Source organism: Herpailurus yagouaroundi, unplaced genomic scaffold, assembly GCF_014898765.1.
Source record: "Herpailurus yagouaroundi ecotype Mexico unplaced genomic scaffold, PumYag 183, whole genome shotgun sequence".
Classification (NCBI taxonomy): Eukaryota; Metazoa; Chordata; class Mammalia; order Carnivora; family Felidae; genus Herpailurus; species Herpailurus yagouaroundi.
Genome location: NW_024412414.1, coordinates 13,889,997 through 13,915,126, shown reverse-complemented (window position 1 = coordinate 13,915,126; position 25,130 = coordinate 13,889,997). Strand labels below are relative to the sequence as shown.

At 37.5% G+C, this 25,130-nt stretch overlaps 1 protein-coding gene across 10 annotated transcripts in view; it reads left to right on the top strand.

Annotated features, from left to right (window-relative positions):
• Positions 1-25,130, top strand: part of CHL1 (cell adhesion molecule L1 like) — a 200,188-nt gene that overhangs the window by 27,916 nt on the left and 147,142 nt on the right. For 8 of the 10 annotated variants that reach the window (XM_040492149.1, XM_040492139.1, XM_040492146.1 and 5 more), the window contains exon 2: positions 20,373-20,452. The exons of 1 other annotated variant lie outside the window; for it this stretch is intronic. The gene's annotated coding sequence lies outside the window, so the exon portion shown is untranslated. Of the gene's footprint in view, positions 1-2,225; positions 2,251-20,372; positions 20,453-25,130 lie in introns of those variants that run through there. One more of the 10 variants, XM_040492144.1, reaches the window with a different exon arrangement.

Below are 25,130 nucleotides of genomic sequence, written 5' to 3'. Positions count from 1 at the left end.
TTATTTTAAAATCTAGATTGTCTGATATAAGTATGGCTACTCTGGCTTTCTTTTGGTGACCATTAACATGATAGATGGTTGTCCATCCTCTTAATTTCAACCTGAAGGTGTCTTTAGGTCTAAAGTGGGTCTCTTGTAAACAGCATATAGATGGATCTTGTTTTCTTATCCATTCTGTTATCCTATGTCTTTTGATTGGAGTGTTTAGTCCACTGACATTTAGAGTGAATACTGAGAGATATGAATTTATTGCCATTTTGTTGCCTGTAGAGTTGGAGTTCCTAAGTGGCGTTCTCTGGTCCTTTCTAGTCTTTATTGCTCTTAGTCTTTGTTGTTGTTTTTCATGCTCTTAGTCTTTGTTGTTGTTTTTCATCTTTTTTCCCCTCACAGTGTCCCCCTTAAAATTTCTTGAAGACTGGTTTAGTGGTCATGAACTCCTTTAGTTTTTGTTTGTCCAGGGTAGCATGTAACTCTTAATCTCAGGGTTGTGAGGATGAGCCCCATATTGGATATAGTGCCTACTTAAAAAATACATCAATAAAAATAAAAATAAAATGTGAGTTCTGAGGCAAGTATGATGATGTTAACTTTAAAAAATTTTTTTAACGTTTATTTATTTTTGTCAGAGACAGAGCATGAGCAGGGGAAGGGCAGAGAGAGAGGGAGACACGGAATCTGAAGCAGGCTCCAGGCTCTGAGCTGTCAGCACAGAGCCTGACGTGGGACTAGAACCCACAAACCACGAGATCATGACCTGAGCCGAAGTTGGACACTTAACCGACTGAGCCACCCAGGGGCCCTGATGATGTTAATATTTAAAAATTCTAGATGGCAATTATATAGGAATATTTATTTACTCATTTTTAATGTTTGTTATTTTTGAGAGGGAGAGAAACCAAACGTGAGTGGGGGAAGGGCAGAGAGAGAGACAGAATCCAAAGCAGGCTCCAGGCTCTGAGTTGTCAGCACAGAGCCCAACACAGGGCTCGAACCCACAATCCATGAGATCATGACCTGAACCAAAGCTGGACACTCAACTGACTGAGCTACCCAGGCGCCCTTAGAATTTTTAAATTATATTTTCTGGATCTAAACTTCTTCATAAAATAAAAACACTGAAGCTACATTGCAAAATTACAAACATAGAATTTGTGTTTTTTGATCCTCAAGTGGAACCATTATCACTGAAACTTTGTTTCAGCTCTTAATCACAATGTAGATCTATTAGAGTATTTATAGGAGCTAAAAGACCCTAACTAAACTCATTCAAAAGATTAACTTGCTTAGATCTGAGAGAAATCTCATGCCTTTCCATTTTTAATTTCATGGTGGTTGGGAAAGACTAGACCAAAAGTCAACTCAATCTCCTCATCCCAAAAATAGAGGTAAACCACGTAGTCACACTCCAGTATTTAACATCCATACAAAGACTTATTTATAATGAGTAGTACTTAGTGCATCAGGTAATGTTCCTAATGTTTATGTCAGTTCTTAAGCATTCTTACCATTGGAATATAGACGAGCACACCATTGAAGAGCTAATTCATTTAAAAAAATTTTTTAATGCTTGTTTATTTTTGAAAGACAAAGAGCGCACAAACAGGGAAGGGGCAGAGAGAGAGGGAGACACAGAATCCAAAGCAGGCCCCAGGCTTCTAGCTGTCAGCCCAGAGCCTGATGCAGGGCTTGAACCCACAGACTGTAAAACCATAACCTGAGCCTAAGTCAAATGCTTAACCAACTGAGTCACCCAGGTACCCCAAGAGTGAGATTAAATTATGTGTTTAATATTAAGTTAATGAGACTAAGATACCAAACTTACATAAGATATTAGTCTATTGTATCTTAATATTTATTGAGTTAATTTATGAAAACATTTTATCTGCTCAATAATGATATGACTACATATGTGACAAATTTATATAAAAATTTAGGTTTCTGTAAGGAGCAGCATCATTTGAATTTAAGCTTATGGATATAATATTATTTCATCTCCTGGCAAAATAGTTAGAAGGCAGCATATATTTTGTGTGAACCTAAATAAGTACCAGACATTGACTCCCCAAATCAAAATATAAGTTCTTATCTACACATGACTGTGTTACTTGACCTGTTTCATTTCCTGTTGTTACTGTCAACAGCACCAAGTTGGTGGCTTAAAACAACATAAATATGTTCTCTTGTGGTTCTAAGGGTTAGAAGGCCTAAAATCAAGGTGTCTTCAGAACTATGTACCCTTGGAGCCTCTAGGTGAGAATCTGTTTTTTTGTTTTTTCTAGCTTCTAGAATCTACTTATATTCCTTGTCATCTTCAAAGCCAATAGCATAACGTCTTCCAACTTCTCTTTCTCTGCTCTGCCCTTATGTCACCTTTTCTGACTCACCCTCCTGCCTTCTTCCTGCAAAGAACCTGTGATTCTATTGGACCCATTCACATAATACAGAATAATCTCTCTGTCTCAAGGTCCTTAATATAATCACATTTGCGAAGTCTCATTTACCATGTAAGGCAACATTCTCACAGTTTCTAGGGATTAGTATGTAGATATCTTGGGAAGTCATTATTCTACCAACCGCACCACCCTTCAAACTCTTTTCTGGTTGAAATATCCATGAAATTAAGTAAGCTTTTGGTGAAAACCTTTTGGTTCATCACTATCACTATATGATGTAAAATAGTGATACTTAAGTGAAGTGTTATGGGAATACAAATCCCCATTACAAAATTAATATTAGAAGGTAAACCTTGTCTATGTATTGACCCATGGAGTTGAATAACTTTTGTGTGGACACTATACCACTTTTTAAAAGTAGTAATCTATTCAGAATGTGGTATTTTTGTACTGTAACTGCATTGTATCATCGATGAAAAATAGTGCATATTTCAGAAGATTGTTGCAATTACTAAATGAACTATGTTTTAAACTGTCACAGCAGTGACTGGCCTGGAGCTTTTGCTAAATACATGCTTGTTGCTTTTGTTAATATTAATAGATTCACTGAATTATCAAAAACCATATTGGCTACATTAAACAGCAGAATTTAGTGGGATAAAAATGCAAAAAAATTGATTTAAAGAACTCAAAAGGACTATATCAGGCACTAATTGACTAGAATATTAAGTTCGTAAACCTTTTATTCATTCAACAAGCAGTATCGAGCACTTAGGATACCAAGTCTGTTCAGTTCAGGAAAAATGGTAAGGAATTGGAGTGACACTTACCTTAGAGAGCCTCCAGTCCAACTCAATAGGAAGACAATAAGTAGAGGAATATGGGTCAGGATGGAAGTTGTACAGGATATCAGACTGTCTTTTATTTGATCCTTAGAGTTATGCCAAATTTAATATCTCTGAAGTCTGAAAATGAATATAGAGATTTATCCAGTAGGATGGATCCTAATTCTTAAAGCCTATCTTTTTTTTTTTTTTTTTCTTTATAAGACTGTTCATAAAATCAAAGTGAAAGCTGGGTCAAACATGAAACAATTCAGTATCTTAAACACATGCACACACTGACAGTCCCACAATCAGACAAACATAATAACACCACCACCATTTTCTAGGAACTAAACAGTGATTGTGCTTCTCTAGATATCTAAAATCAAGAGAGTGATTGCGATTTCTTATTTTTTTTAATACCCATTTATTTATTTTGAGAGAGAAAGAGAAAGACTGAGAGAGAGAAAGAGAGAGAGGATCCCAAGCAGGCTCAGCATTTTCATCACGGAGCTGGATGCAGGGCTCGATTTCCTCAACTCTTGAGATCATGACTTGAGCCGAATTCAAGAGCCAACTGCTCATCTGACTTAGCCACCCAGGTGCCCCAAAATGGAAATATTTCTATGACTTCTTAGAGAAAAAAAAATGTACGTTATAGTGCTTGTAGTTTTTCAAGGAGCTTCCTCCTCTCCCCAATGTTTAGTAGACAATCCAAGTAGATAGTTTCTGATAGGCTTCACATAGGAGTTTTGAAAACATCACAAGGAGTGTATCTTAGTCCTTGTCAAAATATTTTCTTGTTGAAAATAGAGAAAATTTTTGGTGAAAACTGAAATGCATATCAGTTTAATTCATGCACATTATTTCAGGTAAATAATGTCACCAGGAGTTTTCACGGGTAAAATCAATGTTTATGTCATACAGTAAAGTAGCAGTTATTACCAGAGTTGAAAATGTGTAAATGTTGTCCACCTCTTCCCACCGTATCAATCTTATTTTTTCTTTAATAACTACCACCTAATAATGCCTATCTATTAAAACTAAGCAGGAAGTTGTCTGGTGAATCATTTTAAAAAATATTTTTCTACCTAACTTAAAAAAATTTTTTTTTGTAATGCTTATTCATTTTTGAGAGAGAGAGAAAGAGACAGAGTTGGGGAGGGGCAGAGAGAGAGGAGGACACAGAATCTGAAGCAGGCTCCAGGCTCTGAGCTGTCAGTGCAGAGCCCAGCGCGGGGCTCGAACCCGCGGACTGCAAGATCATCACCTGAGCTGAAGTCTCATGCTTAACCGACCAAGCCACCCAGGCGCCCCAACTATCTAACTTTTTATAGAAAAGTTATATGAGAAGAAACATAGGAAGAGAGGAAATGATCTATTATTAGACCTGAAGTTGGGGTCTAGAATAGCCCTGTGTATGTGTGTAGCATTCGAGCCATGCTGCATAAATGCCAGAGCTAGTGCCTAGGACTGAATGGGAGCCTGTTGTGCTTCTGAGGTAAATGAGAAAAACAAAAAAAAACCCCGTCTTTTCTCTCCCATTCTTAATCACTATGATGTGGAAATAAGGTCTAAAAGGTTTGTACCACTTTGATATACAGTAGGTGATAGATGTGTGGAGAGAGGAAACAAAAGGCATGGAATAGAAATCAAATGCAGTCAGAAATAGAGCGAATTCTGGAGACAGTAGCATGTGTGGACACTGACTGCAGTTTTAGTGCTGACGAGTCACAGCAGAAATGTCGGCTTTTTTTTAGTGCTTAGGGACCTTCCAGCCTGGTAGGCAAATTGTTCTCCTTTGCACCATCTACATTATTTTCTCCTCTGGGATTGTCCCTGTCTTGTCTTACTTCACTTTTTCCCATCTGTCTACTCCTGGAAATACCTGCACTCATTACTTCGGGCCTCCCATTAGTGATTTCACTACAGTATCTGCATTCTGCTGTTTGCTTCCAGCAGTGAACCAAAGCACAAGAAACCAGCCACTGCTCATCAAGGGAGGTTGTGGGCACAGGCTGGGTTTCTTTTAGCCATCCACACTGGCTCAGGGAAGATGATGGACAGGATTTCTCGTTTCCACTCTTAGAGTTCTTATAGCTAATGCCCTGATGTATCTGTCTATCAGTGAATTGATAGATTGATCCATCCACGCATACATTTATTTTGGCACACAGCTTTGGGATCCAGGCAAATGATGCCTGAATGGACTTACCCTATCACTGCTTGTCAAGGTTAAAGAATCAGAACTCAGAAGAAGAGTTGAGACCAACTTTAATGATGGTATTGGAATGGGTAGTTTTAATAATGATATGTTTTCTTCAAGGGAATTTAGATTCAATTAAGTATGTAATGAAAGCACAGGGGAGTGTTTGAAGAATCATTGAGTCTCTGTCCAGGTGGCATGCTTATAGATGGAGTTACATGCAGTCTAAGAGTGAAACAAGTCCTTTAAAGGCTTACCCCAATCACCAGAAAGAAAAATATAAACTGTGTTACTGTTTAAACTAGGCAAAATTGTCTATTTAGGTGTTAAACATTCAGTGGGATACCTACCCATGAATAAGACATTTTTACATATACTCAGTTGTATACATATATGTACGTGGGTCACTGAGGCAGTATTTTAAAAATGATCGTGCCTAAGTGGTTACTTTATTTATTTTTGTAGTGGAATTAGGCAGATTATAATTTACATAAACTGAATGCACATGGGACTCCATATCTTCACGGAGTATATTATATGGTAATACAATTTTAGAGTAGCTGATTAGGCCTTGTGAGGCCCAGTGACATAGGATAGCAATAGATTGCTATCAAAGCCAAGAAGAAGATAAGGTAGCATTTTTGTCATGTAGAGCTCTAAATCCTCTATTACTTTGAAATCAGCTCAGTAGCATATTTTAAACTCAAGAGGGGCTATCTTTCTGGTTCCTGATGATTGTTTTAATGGTGGATCTGACCATATGTGTATCAGATATGGAAAGTAATGTCCATTAAATAGAGTAAAAATGTTCTTTTAGGGAGAAAAAAAAGTGATTTAAATTTTTAGATTCTCATGGGATCTCATTAAAGTTCTCTTTCTTAAATAGATTGTGCAGCCTAATAGTTATCAGGAATCCTGCAGTGCACATGGCTGATAGGTTAGTTTACACAGGATTAATTGTGTAATTCTGCAAGCAGCCAACACAGTGAACATTGATTTTTGCATTAGCCCTGTGTGTTTTTTCTAAGGAAATTCTGCTTTCTATTTTTAAGGTGGTGTAACATTTCACTTTTTGTTAATTATAATTTCTACCAACACGTTTCATGCCTGGTATAATTTATTAAAAGTTTTTCCTAATGTTATTTTCTAATTGTTATGTCCTTCAGAAACTTTATTAATCTTGAGCACTGATGTGTAAAAAAAAATGACAGAAGAAAATGCCTCTCACAAAGCATTCTCTAACAGGCCATTTTCCCCATGCTTTCATCGATAAGTTGCCCAAATATTCCTTAAAATACAGAAACAATTCAGTTGCATCTAATTCATATACTAAGTGAATGATTAACGTAAGAAGTAACCTGAAAATATTACATTTCTCAAAACCAAAGAATGTGAATGTTCAAAGGAGAGCAGACTGTTCAGAACAGTCCATTTTCTCGAATATGTAGATCTTTAGAGCCTCGTATTTCTTGAAGAATTTGTTGATATGGAAGGAATAAAGAAAGAGGTTTTTTTTTTTTTTTTTTTTTGCTTGAATTTTCCAGATAATTAGTTCAGCTCTCAGTTACTAGAGTTTGTCCACTTTTTGTGAATATAAAACGTCTGTTGGGATTTCAGTGGGATTGTTGTAACTGGGTTGAGAATATATTTTGTTGTCTTCTGTGTGGTTTTGAGAAAACAGAAAATAATGTTGATTGTGTGCAATTTAGGCCTTAATCTTTACACTTTTCTGGTCTTGGACTTGCAAATCAAGTACCTGCTTGTGCCCCTTTCCTCCCCCAATTCGAGACTCCATTAGATAAAAATTTCCTCCCTTCATATCATTGTGGTTCCTCCAGCAAAAGAGTTGAACACCTCTTAGCTTTTGCTGCCTTTGTTTTGTTTTGCTTTGCTTTGGGTGGAACCTCCCTCTCCCTTCTCCCCCACTGTGAGTTTCTGCTGCATTATAAAGACCCAATAAGGAACTGTACAAAGTGAGTACTTAAAATGTGTGCTGAGTGACCAACTGGACCCTCTTGGAAGAACCCTCTTAAACACTTTGTTACCAGAACTTCAAAAAGGGGCTTGCTTCTGAAGAATCAAAGGATCTCTTGTATAATAAATTTGAAGCATTCAGTATAAAATGAACGGAATAAAATATCTTTTAAGCTCCTGTATGATGCCCGGATTATGTGAAGAGACTAAGGAAGTGGTGGTTCTCTCACGCTTTTGTGTCACGTTAAACAGAAATAGATGAAAGCAAAAGCTTAAAACTGACAAAATCCCAAGCAGGGAAGCACTGGTTCCCAGCTTGTTCATTGGTTCATAGCAAACAACCAACTGATAATTTGAGGAAAAAAAGAAAAAAAAAAGATTTTCTTTCATAGGAAAGGACTGAGTTTGTTTTGTGTCATTTTAAACCACAACTTCACAAAGTATACACCACTGTTTTTCTGACATAGAAAGTGGGTCATGACATTGTTGAGAAAGGACTGGAATTGGAATCACAATACTGGCTTCTACCCTTGACCTTTGTCACTTGCTGTGTGTGACACTGAAGAAGTAACTTAACCCTCTGCATTTTATTTTTTCCTAATTTTTAAATAAATCTAACAAATTAACACAAACTTGTTTCAAGGATTACATGAAAAAAAATCTTTGGTAGAGTGTTATAAAATATAAGGTGTTATACTCTTATAGGTAGTTTGCAATACAATTTGATTAAGCAATTACAACATATTTTAGTTCTCTGTTTGGAGGCTGAATATTTGCTTTTTACATTGCACTTGGTCTTGGGTAGTTTGAATAACCCAAATGAGAGTTAAATTTTGAAACCATTGTAATTGTCTTCAGTATATCGTATGCATGAAAATGGGTGTATGCCTCTGGAGGAAGAGCCATTAGCTTTCTCCAGATTCTCCAATGTGTTTGTGATTCTAATGGGGTTAGGAACCACTTAACTAGATGAGTCATCACCAATTTCCATTTCACATTATGGAAGTATTGGATACTTGTATTATGGAAGTGTTGGATACTTGAAGAGTGAATTTAGCATATTGGTTTATATTTACCAAGGGTTTTTGTCTAACAAATTCTACTGAGGGAGAAGATCAATGCAGATTGGCGATCTGCATAACTTTTCCCACTGTTAATTTTTTAAATGATTATTTCCCATAATTAAGGCAGATTTTTCTTTATTTCTTTCCACACCACCACACCACCGTCACCACCATCATCTAGTCCTCTTTTGTTTTAAATACGTAGCTAATTGCAGATCAATTACAATCTTATGGAAAACTGAAACAGACGTAGCCTGTAGGTGAACTTTGAAATTTTGTGCAATAGGACTGCATTAAATATAGTATTTTTCTACATGTTGTTTTTTAATAACTAAAAAAATTATGTTAATTGACATTTTCAACTGACAGTGTATCTTTAGATTTTATTTCTTATTGTCCATCACCACAAATGTATCTCACCATAAATGTGTCAGTGTTATCTTCAACTGTACTTTCAACCTCCTGAGCCCAATGCAAATTTTGTTTAAATAAATATTTTTCACAGCATCACTAATGATATTCAACTCTTCGTGTCTAAAATTTGTGGATATCCCTTCTATTTCTGGTAGATTTGCTGATCAGTTTTTGGCAGGAATGAAAGACATGGCAACCCCTGCTGGTTGACCAGAAAGTTATGCTTAGAATTCACATATTCATCTCTCTAACTGGGGAGTACTTTGGTATCTCCCATGTACTGAGCTCATCGTGAGGAAGCACAGGGGAATCGTGGGCTCGACCCACATATCGGCAGCTTGTTACAAATTATTAATTCGGTCTTTTGAGTAACACCATTGTGTTTGTATATCATTCTGCTTGCACACAGTTTCCTGGAGTCTTCATACTTAGTTATTTTGATTTGGTCTACATAAAGATATTATGACAGTTGTCATTGAATTGCACAATCTTTTCTGCGTTAAAATTAATAGGAATTATTTTATTATAATAAATAAGTATATTTAACTTATTAACATTAACATTTAGAGTCTATCAATAACTAATTAACATTTAGAGTCTATCAATGATTAACATTTAGAGTCTATCAATAAATAACTAGTCTGCCTCAATTTTTAGACATCTTTTGACATCTCTTTTTTGCAGTTTTAGATTTTTTTAAATTATTGAGTAATTTATTCATGCTCTGCTGATTAGCTCTTTATTTTCAGTTTTACAAGGTAGGTTTTGCACTTAGGTATTTTTTACACAACAAACTTTCCATTTGCAAGTTAGTGTATATAAAATAATTATGTTAGACATTATAGATATATACGATTATTGTTGGCAAAATTGAGCTCATACTCCTTATAAAATTTTGTGGTATTTTATTTCATCTAATATTATATGAAAGTTCAGCATTCAGTATTCTTTGAAAACACAATTTTTCAACCTACAAAATTGTCTAATACATAGTCATATTCTAGGAACTTAATTATTTCTCTACTACTGAGCATTTAGGGTGTTACCAAAATTTAGTTTTATAAGTTACACTGACTAAATATGATTTTACATTAACGTTTGAACATATCTCAATATGTTTAAACTCAAGCAGGTTTTCTATTTGTGTGAAGACTGGTTTAAACAGAATAACATAAAATGGTATGTTAGATCATTCAGTAAGGTAAAACATTTATAACGTTTTGTACAGATATGCAGTATATGATTTTTACGTATTTGTATATATATCCATACATGTGTGTATATGTGTAGTTATAGCACTAGTTGAATATTGATATATTAACTGGGGGAGGAAATGCACTTAGTAATTTTTAACTTTGACAGATGATTTTTGTTTTATTAAATATATATGCATATATGTAATAAATATATATTTATTTTTTATAAATACATGCATAGGTGTGTATGTGTGTGTATACATAGCTATTTATATTTTACCAGATCTCTACAGTAGACATTTATTACTCTTATGATAAATCAAAAAAAAAAAAAAAAAAGAAACCCTAACCCACACAGTTATCCATCTTAACCAATTGCCATCTCCTTCAAAGTCTTTCTAACATGAATTCATAAGTAAAAAATGAGTTTCTCATTGGTGGAATACTAAAACCACTTGTAAATTATTTGTCTCCTAGGGTTCACTGTGGTGTGCGATCGTAAGTAGCTATCAAGACTAAAATACAGACAGTACTGAAAAATACTGGGAAGGTGGACAGAGGACTGAAACTTAGTCTTGTTCTGTGGGAGAGTTACTGAGTGTAGCCCTAGGCATGCTTTGGGGAAGATGAGGGGGAAGCAGAGATTCTGAGGCTCATAAGCCAGTGGTGCAAGAACTGTAGAGACTGCTCAGGGCTTGAAAGCTGTTTGAGCAAATACTCTGACTAAAGCAGCAGGTGGAGTGGCTCAAGCAGGAAATTGGGAATAATAACCTGGGATTGGATTTGTTTAGACAATTCCTGTTTCTAGGACGTAGGGCTCTCCATTCATGGGCGTGCCTTGACCATCGTGCCGGATGCAGAATAGTCAAGTCATAAATAGTTGAATGAATGAATAAAGATGACCTTGTACATGCTTTCAGATAGAAAGTATTACCAGTATTACTGGGCTCCTGAGTGGCTTAGTCGATTGAGTGTCCGACTTCAGCTCAGGTCGTGATCTCGCAGTTAGTGAGTTCAAGGCCCGTGTTGGGCTGTCTGCTGACAGCTCAGAGCCTGGAGCCTGCTTCGGATTCTGTGCCCCCCTCTCCCTCCGCCCTCCCCCTGCTTGTGCTCTGTCTCTCTCTGTCTTTCAAAAATGAATAAACATTAAAAAATTAAAAATAAAGTATTAGCTATATTACCTGGTTTTCATACCTAAATGTGCCTGCAAGATATATGTACTTGAGTTTGACTTTTAATGACTTAGAATTCCATTCTTTAATCATGACTGAAAATACATGTCTGACTACGCTTGCAGCCTAAAGAGCAAGAGTCCGGTTTAAAAGTGTTCTGATGCTATTACAATGCCTTTGGCAGTATTTAAGACTATCACAATTAAAAAGCTGTATCCTGGGGAAATGGTTTTGCAATCCTAGACAATATGTAACTTCTTTGTGCTTCAGTTGTTCTACCTTTAAAATGAGGAACTTAAAGACAGAACGTTTTTGTCTACCTCATAGAGTTGTAAGGATAAATTGAATTCATAAAAGGGGCACCTGGGTGTTTCAGTCGGTTAAGAATTTGACTTCGCCTCAGGTCATGATCTCATGGTTCCTGGGTTCGACCCCCGCCTCAGGCTCTGTGTTGACAGCTTGGAGCCTGTAGCCTGCTTCGGATTCTGTCTCTCATACTCTGTCTCTCAAAAATAAACAAACATTAAAAAACAGCATAAAACAGAAGAGTGCCTGGCATACAGCAAACCCCATGTAAATGTGTGCTATTGTCATTACTGAATGAGCCAGACCTTGGTATTAACTTGTCCACAGCCAACTGATTTGATCAGGATTTAGTCAGAGGACCTTTGCTTTTCTGGTATCTGAGATTATCATCATATACATTTTGATGTACATTTGAGCAGAATACTCCTCAGTTGATTGTGTTCAGAATTGCAGATTTGTTATGGACCTTTGTACTTCCTGGGGAGACAATCTACAATTACATTGGAAAGTAATATAAAATCAGAGCTAGATGCTCATTGAGATCTAAAAGATTATCTATTCAGTTTATTCTTAACATAAAGCTTTGGCATTTTGCTGATTACTTTCAAAACCATTTCAAACATGATTTCATTTGATACTAATAGTACTCTCAACAGAATTAAGAAAACAAAGAATGCCCCTGCCCATCAGACACCAAGGTGACAAACGGGATGAGCAGGTCCGTAGGAGGGCCTCTGGCCTCTGGCAGGTGGGACTTTTAAGTTGTATGATTTGGAAAACAAGAGCTTCCCCCTTTGTGTTACAGGGTTCTAGTCCACACTTTGTGATTTGACCAGGTAATGTGGTTGAAACTTGGCCTCCAGTGTTGTTCTACTCCCTCAGTATTCATGGTTCGAAGACCCCAGATGGTGCCATGTGGGGCCAGTGCCCTATACATGTCCCTCAGGTCCTTCTCTATCACCCTGAGGCTATTCTGCTACAACGACAATTGTCACCTCTCAAATAGCATTGGAGTAAATCATGTCCACATTTGATTGCAAAAAAATGAGTTGATAATTTTCCCCTGGTGATAAAGCTAGGAAGTAGCAGAGCTCATTCATTCATGCAGATATTTATTGATCACCTGCTCTGTGCTACGTTCTGGGATAGGCTCAAAACTCCTGAGTTCCTGAGTGTAATTGATACCATTGGTCAGATCCAGGTCTTTCAGGGTCAGCCATCCATAAAGAAGGAAAAGTTCTTGCTTTTTTAAAAATGTTTTTTAATGTTTATTTATTTTTGTCGGAGGAAGAGAGAGACAGAGGAGACAGAGACAGAGACAGAGAGCATGAGTTGGGGAGGGGCAGAGAGAGGGAGACACAGAATCTGAAATAGGCTCCAGACTCCAAGCTGTCAGTCCAGAGCCTGGTGCAGGGCTTGAACTCACAGACAGCGAGACCATGACCTGAGCCGAAGTTGGACCCTTAACTGCCTGAGCCACCCAGGTGCCCTGAGAAGGGAAAGATTCTTGAGAGGTGTATTTGTTCTTCACAATGTTCTCAAATGGTAGTTGCAAATACTCTGAAAGTAGGGTATAAACCCTACTTTTTGTTAAACTATGAGTACACTTGCCAAAAAATAGGTATCAACTTTCTGGAAGCTAGATATTTCTTTAACATTTATAACCTATCGTAGTAAGAAAGTTCTATCATATATGATTTGTACTCAATTTATTTCCGAGGGATCGCTCCTCTTTCAAGATTCAGCAGTCCAAGATTATAGAACATATAATTATATTCACTTCTCCTGTATCCTTCAAGATTCTTATTCATTTTGGTCTGTCCTGTATATTCATCTTTCAACATTAAAGATTTCTAATCATTTAATCTTCCCTTGTATTAGAGTTCATGACTCCAGCCTCTTGAATATTTTTTTAGTTGCCCTTCCCTTTCTTTCAGCTTCATTATGAGACTAATTTTTCCTGTAATCATAGACTTTTTTTAAATGTTTGTTTATTTTTGAGAGAAACAGAGAGACACAGAACACCGGCAGGGGAGAGGCAGAGAGAGAGAAAGGGAGACAGAGGATCTAAAGTGGGCTGCATGCCTACAGCAGAAAGCCTGATGTGGGGCTAAAACTCAACAACCACGAGATCATGACTTAAACCGAAGTCAGACGCTTAACCAACTGAGCCACCCAGGTGCCCCAGTAATCATAAACTTTGAAGGCCAAAAGAAACTGTAAAAAAATTGTTAGCATTCTCATGTTGTAAGTAAGGATACCGAGACCTAAACTGGTTAAGAAAGCAGTGTTTCTGAACCATTAATAAGCAGTGTTAGTGATAGAGCTAGTAATAAAATTCACTGGGTCTTCTGACTTACCCTGGAATATCCTTTGCTAATTTCTCTACATGATGCTCCTTAACACATTTGGATATATGTCTTTAAAATAGTAGGAGACAGGGGTGCTTGGGTGGCTCAGTGACTTTTGCTCCAGAGATGATCATGGTTTGTGAGTTCAAGCCTTGCATTGGGCTTTGTGCTGACAGTGTGGAGCCTGCTTGGGATTCTCTCTCTCTCTCTCTCTCTCTCTCTCTCTCTCTCTCTCTCTCCCCCTCTCACTCTCACTCTGCCTCTCTCTCTCTCTCAAAATAAAGAAATAAACTTAAAAAAAAAGTAAATAGAGAAGTAATTCCTATGTAGTCCTTTTCTCAAACTCAAGGTACATTACACGAATGATGCAATAAGGAAGTCTGGCTAGAGTAGATAAGGACATGGGCTCCGAGTTACATCGACATGTTCACATCATGGCTGTGCCACTCATTCTCATTGTGATCTTGTACAGAATGAGATCTTGTGATCTCCAATCTATTTAAGTTCATTGCGGGAGCACCTGGGTGGCGCAGTCGGTTAAGCGTCCGTCTTCAGCCAGGTCACGATCTCGCGGTCTGGGAGTTCGAGCCCCGCGTCAGGCTCTGGGCTGATGGCTCAGAGCCTGAAGCCTGTTTCCGATTCTGTGTCTCCCTCTCTCTCTGCCCCTCCCCCGTTCATGCTCTGTCTCTCTCTGTCCCAAAAATAAATAAACGTTGAAAAAAAAAATTAAAAAAAAAAAAAAGTTCATTGCGTCTTTTATAAAATTAGCGTCGGTAGTACCTAACTTAGAGGTCACTTGTGGATAACAGATAAATTGCTTAGCACACCATGCAGCACAAAGTATGTCTTCAATTAACGTTAGAAGAAAATCACATATGACCCTTCTTAGGGGGTCAGTAATTGTTTTTGAGTCAACACATGCTGAAACTAGTAATCTGAAACAGAGACTAGTTTCTTTCAGAGTGTTCATTCAGAGGTATTGATAGGAGCAAATTCAACATTTTCATACTGCTTGCTTCAAGTTTTGCTTATAAATAATATCCAAAAACAAATTTTGCTGTTGATCATAGCTTTCCTGATTCCTATTTTATTGTACATCATTTTATGTTAAGCATATTGAAGAATTTCTGTTGTGTGCTCATTTTTACTATACTACCAGCTTATTTTCCAGGGAATATTAGGTGCATCATATATCATTTTCTTTTTAAAAGATACTATATTCGTTCTAAAAAATTAAATTGAGCATCTTGGTGCACATTTTGAGCACATGGACTTTACTGATTTGAATCAAGAACTCATTTCTGTCAGGCAGATGCTGGTTGATGACAGAAAGGAAGGTGTTTTCAATCCCAACTTTTTAAGAATATTGACCCAAATATTGACAGAAAGCTGATGTGCTCTCAGTCTACTTTTTAACTCAGTAAAAAACCCCAGTGTTTGAAGATTAATTGAGATTAGGTACTTAAAAGAAAGAAAAAATGAAAAAATAGTCACTCTTGATTCCAAATACATCTATATACTGCCCACCCCCCCCCAAATATATAGAATAGGCATTTTCATTCATTGTACATTTATTAAGCAACCAGTATTTGACAATTTGGCAGCCACTGTGCTTGGGTACCAGGGAGGAAAGAGAGTTGTTCTTGTTGTTTTTCTCGCCTTCAGGAGCTCACAAGCTTGCAAAAAACGTTATTAGAGAAATTCTTCTCTGTCTTGTGAGAGTAGGACCTGTAACTGCTCACACTTGCAGCTTCTACAGCAGTTGTCAACGTTCCTATGTCACCATTTGGGGGAACGTGATTTTCTCATGTTGGCTGAGTTTGAAGGGTGTCTCTGTGATCACGTGCTCCTCCTGGCCTCATTGACTGCCTCTGGGTGGTTATGGGCTTCTGTGCTGCCCCTCCGGTTACTGGATACCTTGTAGGTCCCAGCCCTGAGCTAAGCAGTTTATACACATCAGTCCTTACCCTCACACCTATCCTGCAAGAAAGATACCATTATCCCTATTGCCTATGAGACCGTTGGTGTTCCAAAAGGTTATGTCATTAGCCTGAGGTCACACAGTGAATAAGTACACACTCACTTTATTTTCAGCTTCTCTGTCTCTTTTTCCTCCGTGTTACAGTGTCCCTTTTGATAGGCACAGTGGCAGTACGATGGGGCCACTTCCTCTAATGGTTTGTGACATTCACCCCTGTGACTGTCAATTTGAGTAACTGTGAAGTACTACTACTTCTTATACGTGTAGCTTTCATACATTCGTTCATTAATCCATCCAAAATGTATTTATTAACCTTTGTTATGGTGCCAGGCAGTGATGCTAGAATTACAGTAACAGTCAAAATGTGCCCTTATTGAACTCAAGATTCATTGTGTTAAATACACAGTGAAACCTAGCAGGAGTAGCCATTTGGCCTTGAGTTAATTTTATCTACAATGCATTTGCAGTTTACATATGATGTGTTATAAATTCAATGAGTAAAGAGAATTCACCTTAAACATACGCTAGGAGGCTGGGGAGCCTGGGTGGCTCAGTCGGTTGAGCATCTGACTCTCGATTTTGGCTCAGGTCATGATCCCACTAGGATCGAACCCATGTCGATCTCCACACTTAAGATTCTCTCTTTCTCCTTCTACCCTTCTCCCCTGCTCAAGCTCCTTTTAATCTTATTTATTTTGAGAGAGAGAAAGAACTTGGGAGAGGCAGAGAGAGAGGGAGAGAAAGAGAATCCCAAGCAGGCTCCACATTGTCAGTACAGAGCCAGACTTGGGGCTCGAAGTCAAGAACAGTGAGATCATGACCTGAGCCTAAATCAAGAGTCAGATGTTCAACTGACTGAGCCACCCAGGCACCCTTCTAAAGTAATTGTTTTTAAGTTTATTTATTTACGAGAGAGAGAGAGACAGCATGAGTGGGGGAGGGGCAGAGGGAGAGGGAGACATGGAATCCGAAGGAGGCTCCAGGCTCTGAGCTCTCAGCCCAGAGCCTGACACGGGGCTCAAACTCAGAAACCATGAGGTCATGACCTGAGGCAAAGTTGGACACTTAACCAACTGAGCCACCCAGGCGCTCCAAAAAGAATTTTTTTTTTAATGCTAGGAAGGTGCCGTGTAGAAAAGTGACCTATTATCTGTGAGTAATTCTTCTGCAGCCAACTTTTACTCCACGACTGGAAGAGATCGCCATTTCTTTTGCTGAGCACCTGATGAAGTTATTGGTTGGTTTTTAGGGGCCACGTTGTATGAAAAGTACTATTTTCTAATACTAAATAACGTCAGAGCAGCAAGATGTTCATATTAGGAAGGCCTGTGGACCAAAGTTTACCTGATTCACAGCTGCTGCCATAAGTATCCTTTTCACTGAGTGGACCAGCCTCATCCAGCCTTAACGCCTCTTGCTTTTGAGCAAGTTCTGTTTCTCCTCTAGGGTGCTTTCTCTCCCTTTCTGTGTTTTGTTTCCTCACGTGAGTACAGTTTAATTTGATGTACCTAAACTACATATGTTTTTTTTTTCATTCATGCTTCTTTCTTCCCCCAGTAGAAAGGAAACATAAGGGTCAAAGGCCCATTTTGTTTTAATATACTTCAAAATTCTTTAGATTTTTCTGTCACTATTTCTATCAATCCTCCCTTTGCATTTGGTAGGTATATTTATTCAAATATCTTAAGTAGAGGAAGCGTAGGGACATTGGAAAAAGAAACAAACAACTATCCTCTAAGAATAAAAAAAATAAGATATTGGTATCTGTATCAATGATGGTGGAAGGAAGGGTAAAGGCTTGTAGGTTAAATAAAGTCAAAGGATAATATATCTTGTAAATATGATCAAAGTAGAATGAGAAAGACACTTTCTTAGACTGTTGTATTGTGTCTGTGTGTATACCCTTATCCTTAAAAATGTTTGAGCCTATACCTCCAATATATGTATATCCCAATTATACAGATACATAGTGTGCCAAATGTTACTCTAAGAAAACAGGAATTAAAAAGAATGAGATAGGGGCACCTGGGTTGCTCAGTGTGTTAAACATCTGACTCTCAATTTTGGCTCAGATCTCATGGTCTGTGCCCCACTGTTAGTGCAGAGCCTCCTTGGGATTCTCTCTCTCTCTGCCTGACCCCTGTCCACACACTCTCTGTCTCTTTTTCTCTAAATAAATAAATAAACAATAAAAAACAAGAAATAAGATGATTTTAAAATAACATGTATACTTATGTATGCATATATAGATATTGTAATATCAACATAAATGTTTTAATATGTATTTTTATTTCAAATATATGTTATATAATATGTATTTTTATTTGTTATATATGTATATATATGTGTGTATATATATATGTGTATATATATATATATATATATATATATATATATATAATTGTTGCATCCTAAAGGATTGTCCTTGTACCCTATTTTAGAGCTCTTATACCTACAATATGAAATAATGAAAGGAGACCTAATAATAAGAGATAATTCCTTATATACACCAATGCCGCACGCACACACACACACACACACACACACACATACACACACACACGTTGACTGGATTACTTGCAGAGAACTTACATCCATGATTAATGGGAATGCTTTCTCAAGCAGAGTTGAACGAAGCAGATGAGAGCTCAGCAGGCATGTGCTGTCGCTGTGAGCATACAAATAAGTTTGATCAGTAGCTACAGCCTCATGCCTAATGCCTAACAATAGTCTTGAAAATACTAAGCGAGAGTGTGGATAATTCAGTGCAGGCACTGATCCCTGTTGTCATGGGTGTCACTGACAGTGTTAAGAAGGTAAGAGCCATTGGGAAGAGCCACCTATAGTACCTGCGTGATATGGATGGGTTTTGGAGTGATGTCTCAGAGAGACGTAATATTGGAACTACAGCTCTCTGGCCGTAGAATATACTCAATTTGTGATTTTTTTTTTTTTTATCACTGGGATAAATATAGAGGACATCCTATGTCCCATCATTTAAGTTCAGCCTCAGTAAGTGGGGCAAGACAATCAGCAGATCCCATTTGGTATCAATGTGTGCAAACATTTCATTTCTTCTTTTCCCTATTGAATGACTGTCGTGACGCATAGAAGATTCTGGACACAGGAAAATGAGGATGGCTCCCTCTGCTTCTCTACTTAGGTCAAACTTCCAGTAGCCTGGTAGAACTTAGTAAACACAGTAATACTCTAACGTTACATACCAAGGACCCACTGGTTAGGAGCCATATTAAATGTTGTTTATGCGCTGTTAGTTTTCCATAAACAATTCTGTGTGTTATAATAATGCAGATAATAATGATGCCAGGAGTAGGCCTAAAGGGATCGAAATGAGGTCACTAAACAAGAGTATACAGGGCACAGTCTGTGCAGTGTGTCACTTGGTCAATTGGACAGCATTAGGGACTATTTTTACACTTGCCAGGGTGGAAGTTGTTTTTCATTGTATTGGTGTGAAGTTCTCTGTAGAGGCTTTGCAATCTGTTTATAACTTTTTGGCAACAGCTTTTGGAAGAAGGCCAAAGATACTGTCAAATAATGCAAAGAAAGCAAGTGAATTGCTTAGATATTTTAACCATTCTTCTTTTTCCTAGGACCCAAAATACTGTAGTTTTAGAACTATCTTTAGTAATTTCTATCAGAATGAGTTAGAATTACTACATGGAATTTAGCTCTTCTGAATGATGCTCATTAAGCTCTGACAACTGGCATGCAAAACCAGTTCTTTGACTTTTTTGACTGTCCTTAGCTCAACAGAAAATCTTAGCTTTTCAAGGTGTACTCATGGGACATGATAAAAAGGCTTACAAGCAATCTTTTAGGGATTGGGGACCAATTGTCAAATCATCCAGCAATTAACAGTGAAGTGATTGTGTATATTGGTTGAAATACTTTTTTTTATTTACGTTGATTTTTAAAAAGATGGGAGCCTTGAAGTTATCACACCTGGGTGAAAGCTGGTCTCTTGAATTAAAAGCTTATGTTAACTGTGTAATTCATAGAGTTCCAATCCTGGAGAGCGTTTCCTCGGAGAGCTCTCCTCGCTTTAGTCTGTACTGTTTTATGTTGACATACTGGTCACAGCCTCAGACAAAAGCAAGGGGCTATTGTGAAAAACAGTTCATGGAGGACTGCCAAGTAGAAATTCCTACAAATTGTGGTCTGTTGCAAAATACTTGAATTTGTGAGAGAAGACATGTCAATAATTTTTTCAATGAGAAGTGTAATTACGTGACTGTTTTCTGTGTGTCTGCCCTCTCTGCTTCATTTATTCATAGACAGGAATCTGCAAGATGTCTTTTTATAGCAACAAAGCATTGTTATTGTTTAGGCATTTGGGAATTTTTCTGAGGGGTGGAGAGAAAGAAAAATTAAACCAGTATTTTGTAACAGGGAAAAGGTAAACATAAATGTAAATGATTTTTAGCTGAAAATGATCTCCATAATTATAACTTTCAAATCTATCTCTAGGTGCCGTAAACTGCAAACAATGACCCTGTCTTAATACTGCAGACATATTGTAGTGGAACTAAGGGGAACTGAGCTTACTGGTAAGACTATTTTACTTAATTAGTTGCTTTATGCATTTTTGAGTGCATTTAATTAATGCAATGCATAGTAGAAGAGTATAGCCGGAGGACATGGACCAGGTATGTTACCTGTGAGGGTGGTGGTGGTGGTTGTTTTAAATTTTATTAAAATGCTGGCTTATTTTTGAAAGGGCGAAGCCCTTAACTAAAAGTTACTTTTCCCTTAGCTGACCTCTTGGCATATTTGAAAGTTGCATCCTGGTATTTACCTAAACGTCATCTTTTTATAGAAAATGAATTGCACCTTTGGGATCTGAGAAGATCAGCTGTTTAAGGGGCTTGAAGTTTTAGTGAGAAAACCTGTATTTTTGTCAGTCAAACAGAGCTTACCCCTTCATGGTCTGGAGGGCTTTCAACTTCAGTAACTGTCCCTTGGATTTGGATCAATGTGAAATCTGACCTGAATCCTCCTTTGGAGTTTTTTCACATTCTTTGTGCAGTACCAGACTGAATTGTAGTTAATTTCAAAAAGTTTGGAAGAGTGAGAAAAATCCCCTTTCAAGGGCCAGGCACACAACGATGTGGTTATGGGAAAGTTAGTTTCCTCTTTTAAACCTCTAATTCCTGATTCGTAGAATTTGAGTAATAGCTGTGATTGCCTGTAGGTACAGGTTAAATTGGATTATTTTGATAACACTTATTAGCTCTGTGGTTAGCCCATAATACTGTTCAGTAAATGTCAACAATTACTATCATTATGAGTTTTTAAAGACAAAGTGATTTAAGGGAAAAAAATGGTATTTTTTCCCATGATGGTACAAATGAAAGAATAATATTATTCTTACTTTCTCAAGAGCACATTTCATTACCAATGTAATATGTGCTCCTGAAGGATTAAGATATTATCTGGGACATGCAGTCTTTCTATATGCTGGTTGTAAACTGGAATCTTAGTAACTGTAAAATAATGAAGACCGTGTGGTAACAGATGAAACACCGTGACTTTGAGTCATTGTTAACATACTTACTGCTTGGTAACCAGGAGAGGCTTTCTAAATGAATAAGGGACTACTCCAAGAATAAGTCTAGGAGGGAATTGCGTGTGTGTGCATGTGCGTGTGTGCATGTGCGTGTATGTGTGCGTGTGTGTGTGTGTGTGTGTGTGTGTGTTCTCTGAATAAATTTGGCCTCTTTGTCTCATTCACTTGAGTGGTTCTGTTCCTCCACTATGTTTAGATCCTTCCTTTGTAGCTTAATCCAAGAGGGTTACACTGCATAGAGTTTCTAGTTCCATATAATCTCCAGGCCTCCTACAAGATTAAAAAGCATTTGCTATATACACTCATATTCTTAGAGAAAACTCTTCCTGAAGTCTAATTAGTCAAATCCTTTGATGATGGTTGGCAATGAGGTACACTTATTGTGTCAAAACACTGTATGGTCTCATCCTAAGTGAATTTCTAGTTTATAAGAAACTTCGGTAAATCTTTTCTGAAATTAAAGGATGAAATACAATGTCCAAGGTATTACAGTTGGAAAAAGTTGTTATCACACTACTGTGAGAAACCTTAATTGTAGTGGTCTCATGATGATGTGTTAACAACTGTGTCTTTTGACATGGTGGAAATGGATGGCAACCTGCAAAACAACTCTTCACTCCTAGCTTTGCACTCTTCCCTTTATTTCTTTTAAGTTACGTTCATTTTCTTGTGTTTTTCTTGATGACCTACCAAATTATTCAATTTTACAACTACTTCCCTTGCCATCAGTTTACATCGTGGTGCTTTAAAAATTCATCTATGTATCTTCCAGGAAGTGTTTATGGAATTAAAGTCCTTGGACATCCTCCACTCACCCCTCCACATTTAAGCGTTAAATTTCTTTTTTAAAAAAATTTTAATGTTTATTTATTTCTGAGGGAAGAGAAAGAGAATGGTGGGGGGGAGGTAATGGAGGGGCAGAGAGAGAGGGAGACAGAGGATCCAAAGCAGGCTCCTTGCTGACAGCAGAGAGCCCGTTCCAGGGCTTGAATTTATGAACCGTGAGATCATGAGCTGAGCTGAAGCCGGAGGCTTAATTAACTGCACCACCCAGGTGCCCCTAAGCATTAAATTTCTTTTGAAAATTGTTCATTTGGAGCACCCTTGCCCAAAAGCCAAAAGAGCCTCTTGAAAAAAAAAAAAAATGGAGTGAAATAATCCCCAGTAGTCTGGTTAGATTATAATACGTGAATACTAATTTTGCTGTTTTTTAATACCCTAATTTATCTAACCTTTTGTTCACAGCACAAGCTACAATTTAAGTGTTAGAAATTTTATGAATTTGAGTATGGGCATAACAGATTAATGCGTTCACTTATACATTTCACTCATTATCTATGTATAACTAATCAAAAGATGATATTATCCATATATCCTAACAGAAGGCTTAAATAGTTGAATGACAGAGACTATGTTTTTGTAGCAGAAGTTCACGAAAAAATATGTGCTTTGTTAAATATGGTGTGTCACTTTGGGTCACCTGCTGAGGCTGGTTGATGGTGCTTATCTCTACGAACTCTTTGCTCTCTTCCTTCTACTGATTTATGGGCCTGGGTGGGTTCTATTCTATCAAAGACTAGGCTGCATATTCTAGGATATAAGAGAGAGTACTGTTTTCATTTAGGTCTTAGCAAAGTGCTATTATGTGAGAGAAGATTCTAGCTGCCTCCCCTTGCTGGCCTGTGACATTTTCATAAAGGTATTATTTTCCAATGACCTCCAGATCCACTGGCAGAGACCACTCCTATGTTTAGTTATGTCAGGGCTTGGCTCCTATATTCTGGAGAGAATAAGATATAACAATCTTTCCTTTTAGAAATGATCTCAGTGCAGTGTGCTGTATACACTGCATGTGATGGTGCATTTTCTGTGTCCTGACAGAACCTGACAGGGGCTATGGGATGCCCAGATAGCTAGTTAAACATGATTTCTGGGTGTGCCTGTGAGTCTGTTTCCTGAAGACATTAGCATTTGAAATGGTAGACTGACTGAAGAAGATCTACCTCACCAGTTTGAGTGGGCATCATCCAATTCATTGAGGACCATTGAATGAATGGAACAAAAATGCAGAGCAAGTGTGAATTTGTTCTCTGTTTGAGCTGGAATCCCCATCTTCTGCCTGTGGTCATCAGGGCTCTTGGTTCTTGGGCCTTTGGAATCACACTGAATTGCACCGCTGGCTTTGCTCGTTCTCCTGTGTGTAGACAGCAGATCATGAGATTTCTCAGCTTCCATAATATCATGCGAACCAACTCCTATAACAAATCTCTTTATATCTTTCTTTCTGTATATGCTGTTGGTTGTGTCTCTCTGGAGAACCCTATTACCTTGCAGAAATGCAAGTTACTTGGCTGATCCTCCCTGTGTCTTGTTCAAACTGTGTTTACGTGCCCTCAACTCAACTGCAATTAATTGCTCACACATTTGTCTTATGAATACATCTTTGAGGACAATGTGCTGTTCAAATATATATTCGTGTTATTAATACTGAGCATAGAACCTAGAACATACCGGATGCTCTATAAAGACGGAGAGAGAAAGAAAGGAAGAATGAAGGGAGGAAAACGTTATCTTGAGAAATGATACCTGAACACCTTCTGTGGTAAATTCCAGGATTGCTTTTCTAGGTTCTGTAATCTAGGCAGTCTTGTTAGGAGTTTCTAGTCTCAGACTTGGTTTCTGATGAATTTTAATGTTCCCTAAACTCTCCTCTCTCTGATATCCCTTGTTAGCTGGTTGAGACCTGGTTTTATCATTGGTATATGGCTAACTCATTTCAGGACCTTTAGGAAGTAAAAGCATGAGGTATTGTTGAGTGTCTTGCAAAATGGAAATTTCTCTCAAGAAAGCCTAAGTGGAAGCTAAGTAAAATCAACCTACTCAGAAAAAATTCTCTTCTTGAGAATAACTGTTAATTTTTAGCGTCTTTTGAAATGAGATAATCAAAAGTGGTAAGATTCCTTTGGCTGCTAAATATTTTGTGTGAATAATTAATGTTTCATATTTCAGAGTGATGATACTGAACAGTATCCTCTTTCTTTTCTAGGTTATAAGCACGTCAAGACTACCTCCATGCCCTTGTCCCAGAATTAATCATTCCTATCCATATTTGATGTTTACACCTTTTAAATATTTATAGGCTGTTATGTTCCTTTATTGTTGTTTACCCACTCTGGGACACTCAGAAGCCTTGCATTTCTTTCTTAGCCAAACACTCCATTCCCTTCATCATTCTCTTGGCTGTTCTTTGGACCACCTCCAATTTGCATACATAATATCAGTATTGAGGTGCCAAAAATACGTTTGTTTCAACTGGAGTCTTATTGGATTTGTTTTCACTCAAATCATGTACACAAATAAATATGATCTCCAAGGCATGAAAACTCAGTGAGGGCTCCAAAGGGAAGCTAGGATATATTGATATGCTGTTAAAGTGCTATGGGGAGATTTTAAGTCACTAGGGAAATGGCATCTCAAAATCATTTAAATGATTGTAGAATGAGCATTGTGTGAAAAATTCTATTTTTAAGCCCAGGTCTGTGATTGCTTTGAAGATTTTTGTTGTAACTGCCAGTCTGTTGATTTTTAAGATTTTAATAGGGTTGGGTTCAGTCTTACAGTCATTTTCTAATTTCTTTAATTTATTTTTTCTGTTTTGG